The sequence below is a fragment of the Asparagus officinalis genome, chromosome 3 (assembly GCF_001876935.1).
Source record: "Asparagus officinalis chromosome 3, Aspof.V1, whole genome shotgun sequence".
NCBI classification, from domain to species: domain Eukaryota; kingdom Viridiplantae; phylum Streptophyta; class Magnoliopsida; order Asparagales; family Asparagaceae; genus Asparagus; species Asparagus officinalis.
This window is the reverse complement of record NC_033796.1, coordinates 62,743,182-62,748,580: the sequence shown is the minus strand read 5'-3', so window position 1 is coordinate 62,748,580 and position 5,399 is coordinate 62,743,182. Positions and strand designations below refer to the sequence as shown.

At 43.9% G+C, this 5,399-nt stretch overlaps 1 long non-coding RNA gene across 1 annotated transcript; it reads right to left on the bottom strand.

Annotated features, from left to right (window-relative positions):
* On the bottom strand, nucleotides 951–1,494 carry LOC109832313. Its single transcript, XR_002244695.1, has 3 exons — nucleotides 1,226–1,494; nucleotides 1,067–1,138; nucleotides 951–982 (listed from the first exon to the last, which is right to left on the bottom strand). It is a non-coding gene; the product is annotated as an uncharacterized LOC109832313 (long non-coding RNA).

Below are 5,399 nucleotides of genomic sequence, written 5' to 3'. Positions count from 1 at the left end.
CTCTACTACAGAGGCAGAGTATATGGCAGTTACTGAAGCTATTAAGGAGGCTTTATGGTTGCGTGGATTATTGGAGGACTTGGGGATTGCTCAGGAGACTATTCGGATATATTGTGATAGTATGTCGGCTATCTATTTGGCGAAGAACCAGGTTTATCATGCGCGCACGAAGCACATCGACGTCAGATTTCACTTTGTTCGGGACGTCTTGGATGATGGAGATGTCATATTGGAGAAGGTCCACACAAATGACAACCCTGCAGATATGTTGACCAAAGTTGTTTCAGGTGTGAAATTTGGTCATTGTTTGAAGCTTTTGAACATCCTTCAGTGCTGAGGCCTTTAGAGGCCATTTGGGTGAACTACTTTCGGCTTGATTCCTTGGGCAAGAGGATACGTAGGCAGTCTTTCAGATGCAGCCGGTTTGATCAGTTCATTCAGATGGGGGGAGATCGCGTTTCAGCTCGAGTATTGTTCCTGGACTTGTTGAGGAACTATTGGATGATTTGGTGTCGGCTCAGTTTTGGTGGAAACATTCACCGATGTGGAGAATTGAAGAATTACAGGAAACAGCAAAGGATCAGCCAGACAGATCAGCGGTCGACCGCAACGGTCGACCGCCAACGTGCACGAAGCTTACTGGGATTGGAGTTGGTGGCGGTCGACCGCGGATGACTGTAATGTTTTTTACTCTCGGGACTGAGATTCGGTTGACCGCTAGACTTGCGCGGTCGACCGTCGATGTTTTGGGCTGGTGAGATTTGTAACTCTATTTGTATTCTCTTGATTTCTAAAACCCCCCCCCCCCCCCTCCTTGCCCCGTGGACGTAGGAAACTTGCCGAACCACGTAAATTGTTTGTTTTTGCTGTGGTTGTGGTTTGCATATTGTTTGTGGTTTAGTTCGAGTTATTGTTTGTGTTGCCCTAGAAAGCTTCCGCCACACACAACATTAGAGGTTGATGTTTGTTGTGTTGTTTGTCCCTGTAATAATAGCTAATGAATAAGAGAGAATAAGAGAGGGATTTATGGACAAATTCAATATGTTAGATGTGCAATATTTCTCACCTAACCACTCATATGAAGGGTATTGGCAGTTTGTCCGGCATTAGAGCATGGAGGGCTCATATTTGTGGTCCCCTGTTGCATCATAAAAAAAAATGATGAACATAGACCAAATTTTTACACTTCAGAGCAAAATCAAATCTCAAAATTTCAAATGCTTACCGGTTTTCTTCCCCTTTTTGCACCTCTGGATGTCCTTGCACTTGATTCTGGTTCAGCATTTGGAGTTGCAGAACTTTTCTTTAGTCTACCCTCTTTACTTGGTGAAGCTCTAGGTAATGGTGGATTTTTGCAAGTTTTCTTGTTATGCCATAAGTTTCTACATATCTTGCATTTATTTTGTATTTTTTTCCCTTTTCACTCCCAATGTTGTCACAACTTGCTCTCCTCTCTCTCTCTCTCTCTCTCTCTCTCTCTCTCTCTCTCTCTCTCTCTCTCTGTATTAGGCCATTATTTCATGTCAGGAAGAGGTGTTATATTCATCCCATATGCCAACATGTACGACTCCTTTGTGCAGATCTCATGGACATAAGCTTCAATAGGCAAATTATGCTTGACCCAAGATGCAATACCATGAATGCAAGGAATTCCAATTAATTGCCATTTGTAGCACCACAAGATCTTTCATTCAACTGAATTATGTTAGTATCATTATTATAATCAACTTCAAACTTGTTATCACCTCTAGGTCTAACTCTGTAATGTCTCACATCTTTCTTCAGCTGCTCAATTTTTTGGTGAGCCCTCGGCGCAAGAATCCCTTCCATCTTACATAAGCTTTGTTATTTGGTTATGATTCTCTTCATGAGCATCCTCCTAATATACTCTATGAATATCAACATTGGCTTGTCTCTAGCTTCAAGAATCATCTTAATGAATGATTCACACGTCATTCAGGAGGCAATCAGACTTCGTACTTGTGTTGAATGCATGTCTACGCTAGTGAGAGGGATCCTCAACCACAAGGCATGCGTATGCGCTCCTTCATCCATGCCTTGCATATTTTTCATTGCAGAGTCATATTCAACTCTAGCTGCTGCCCTACAAGCCTGCCATAGTGCGTCTTTGAAAGCTTTTCTAGCAAATTTCGTCTTAAAATTGGCATGTGTGAAAGTGGAGGGGGGCCACCACGTGAATGAAGCTGAAGCCCACCCGATTGAAGCCCACGAATTTATTAGGCTATATATAGCCATATAATTTATGCCCTAGGTGTGCAATTGAGAGCGTGGGAGAAGAATTGCGGCTGCAGGAAATTTGTCTTGGAGCACGGAATTTTGTGGGGCTGATTCGTGTGCGAAGGAGCAGTGCAAGGATTTTGCTTGGCAGCTGCAGTTGTTTTTTGTCCCTTTGTAGAGAGAGATTAAGAGGGATTTGAGAGTTTGTTTTGAGAGGGTTTAGATTGAGTGATTGTAAACCCTAGTTGTATCTCACCCTCTAATAGTAGATCTCCCCCCTCCTTGCCCCGTGGACGTAGGTTATTTGCCGAACCACGTAAAATTTATGTTCTTGCCGTGATCTGTAATAGCTTATAGGTTCCCTCGACGCGCAGTCCTAGAGCTGACGAGAGGAAGAGCTGATATCTCACTTTGATGAGATATCTGGTTTTTTGTTCTTGTTTCCTTTGAGAAACGAGAATTTCATTGTGATCTAATCTCTTGTTGTGCACCTTACGCACCGGAGGTGCTGCCGAAATTTCCGCTGTGCACAACAAGTGGTATCAGAGCTCCGGGTTAGACTTGGGAGCTTGTTTGAAGGATTCGCTGAAGGATTCCTATTTGAAGATTAGATCGACAACATGGGAGAAACAAGCACATCGGGATCGTCTCTTTCGAAGGCGATACAGAGTCTGAGCATCAATAATACAAAGATTGATGTTCCAAAGTTCGACGGCAAGATCAATTTTGGTTTGTGGAGGTGTCAAGTGATGGACGCCTTGGATGCACAAAATTTAGAGGAGACTCTTGAGTTACAAGAGAAACCCGCTGATATGGAGGACAAGGTTTGGAAGAAAATAAATAGTAGGGCTTGTGGAGTTATTCGGTCATGCTTAACGTCGGATCTTATTTATGACGTAATGAACGAGACTTCGGCAAAACGGTTGTGGGAAACACTCAATGAGAAGTATCTTACAAAGAGCATTGAGAATCGGCTTCACTTGAAGAAGAGATTTTACCAATTCAAGATGAAGAGGGGAGTTTCCATTCGGGAGCATGTTAACAACTTCACGAAGCTAATTTCGGATATGGCCAATGTAGATATCATGGTTGAGGATGAAGACAAGGCGATGCTATTATTGTGTTCGTTGCCGGAAGATGATTTTGGAACGTTTGTTCTCACTATGATAAATGGAAGAACTACGGTTAGATACAAGGAGGTGACCTCAGCTTTGGTGAATTATGAGTTGAGGAAGAGTGATGACGAACCCTCCGAGAAGGCATCGGGAGATGCATTAGCAGTTCGAGGCCGTGGTCCAAACCGTCGTCCAGGTTCTCGCTCAAGATCGAAGTCAAGATGTGGCCATAGAAATATTGGTAGGAATCAATGTCGCTTTTGCAAAGAAGAAGGACATTGGAAGAACGACTGCCCAAAGTTGAAAGATAAAGCCGGGAAGAATAAAGGAAAAGCTGTACAAGCTTCAGAAGTGAATGTTGTCAAGGCTAGTGATGACAATTCAGATACAGATTCTTCAGGCTATTCTTGCTCTGCATTACCATCAGTTTGTTACGCTGACTCTACGGAGTGGCTGATGGATTCTGGTGCTACATACCATATTTGTCATAGGAGAGATTGGTTCTCCAGCTTTGAAGAGTTGGAAAAAGGGGATATCATGCTCATGGGTAATGATCACGTATGTCCTATTGGTGGTATTGGTACAGTACGGATCCGGATGTGTGATGGGGTAACTCGGGAGCTGAAGGAAGTGAGATTCGTTCCTCAATTGACGAAGAATATCATTTCGCTTGGAACTTTGGAGGCAGCTGGCTATAAGGTGATCTTGGAGAATGCGACTCTGAAGGTCACAAAAGGGTCCATGGTGGTGATGCGAGGTGTCAGGGAAAACAACATTTACTACTTGAAGGGCAAGACAGTAACAGGGGGTCTGACAGCTTCTATTACCACAGAGGAAGATACTACCAGTTTATGGCATATGAGATTGGGACACACTGGTGATAAGTTCCTGCAGGTATTGGCGAAGCAGAGGCTATTGAAGGGTGCGAAGACATGCAAGATGGAGCTGTGTGAACATTGCATACTTGGGAAGAAGACAAGAGTGAAATTCGGCACCGCTATTCACAATACCCAAGGTATTTTGGACTACATTCACACAGACGTTTGGGGCCCTTCCAAGCACACATCACTTGGTGGGGCCAACTATTTTGTCACTTTCATTGATGACTATTCCAGAAGAAATTGGGTATACCCGATGAAGCATAAACATCAGGTCCTGGATATTTTTGTGGAGTGGAAAAAGAAAGTGAAGCTGCAGACAAGTAGAAAGGTGAAGACCCTACGTTCAGATAACGGTGGAGAGTATAAGAGTGATCCGTTTCTGTAGTTTTGTTGGGATCACGGCATTAGACGACACTTCACAGTACGTGAGACACCGCAACAGAACGGGGTAGCTGAGAGATTAAATTGTACCTTGCTGGAGAAAGTGCGATGTATGATGACGCAGAGTGGATTGTCAAGATCCTTTTGGGCCGAAGCGTTGGTTTATGCGAGCCATCTCGTGAATAGGTTACCGTGCACTGCGATACAGGGGAAGACTCCGTTGGAGCGTTGGTCTGGTTCGGTAGCTAGTGACTATGAGTCACTTCGGATATTTGGGTGTCCAGCTTATTACCATGTCAGTGATGATAAATTAAATCCGAGGGCGAGGAAAGCAGTCTTTGTGGGATTTAAAGATGGAGTTAAATGCTTCAAGTTATGGGATCCACAGGACAAGAAGATAGTTATTAGCAGGGATGTCACATTTGACAAGGCGTACATGATGAAGCCTCAAGTTCCTCAGCAGGTGGAGGAAGACCAGACAGTTGGGATATCGCAGAAGGTGGAGGATGATGTGACTCCACCAACTCCAGATAGCATTGTATCCATTGAGGCTCCTATAGAGGTGACACTGGGAGGAAATGAGATGACAACCGGGCATTTAGAGGATACAGTGGATGTTGGAACTCAGGAACAGGGTCATGTTCAAGAGTCCATTGCAGCTAATAGACCAAGAAGAAACATTCGTCGGCCAGCTAGATATGACGATGTCATGGTTGCATATGCTTTATCAGCAGAAGTCGTTGATGATTTGGTTCCTTCTATATTCAAGGAAGAAGAGTCAAGC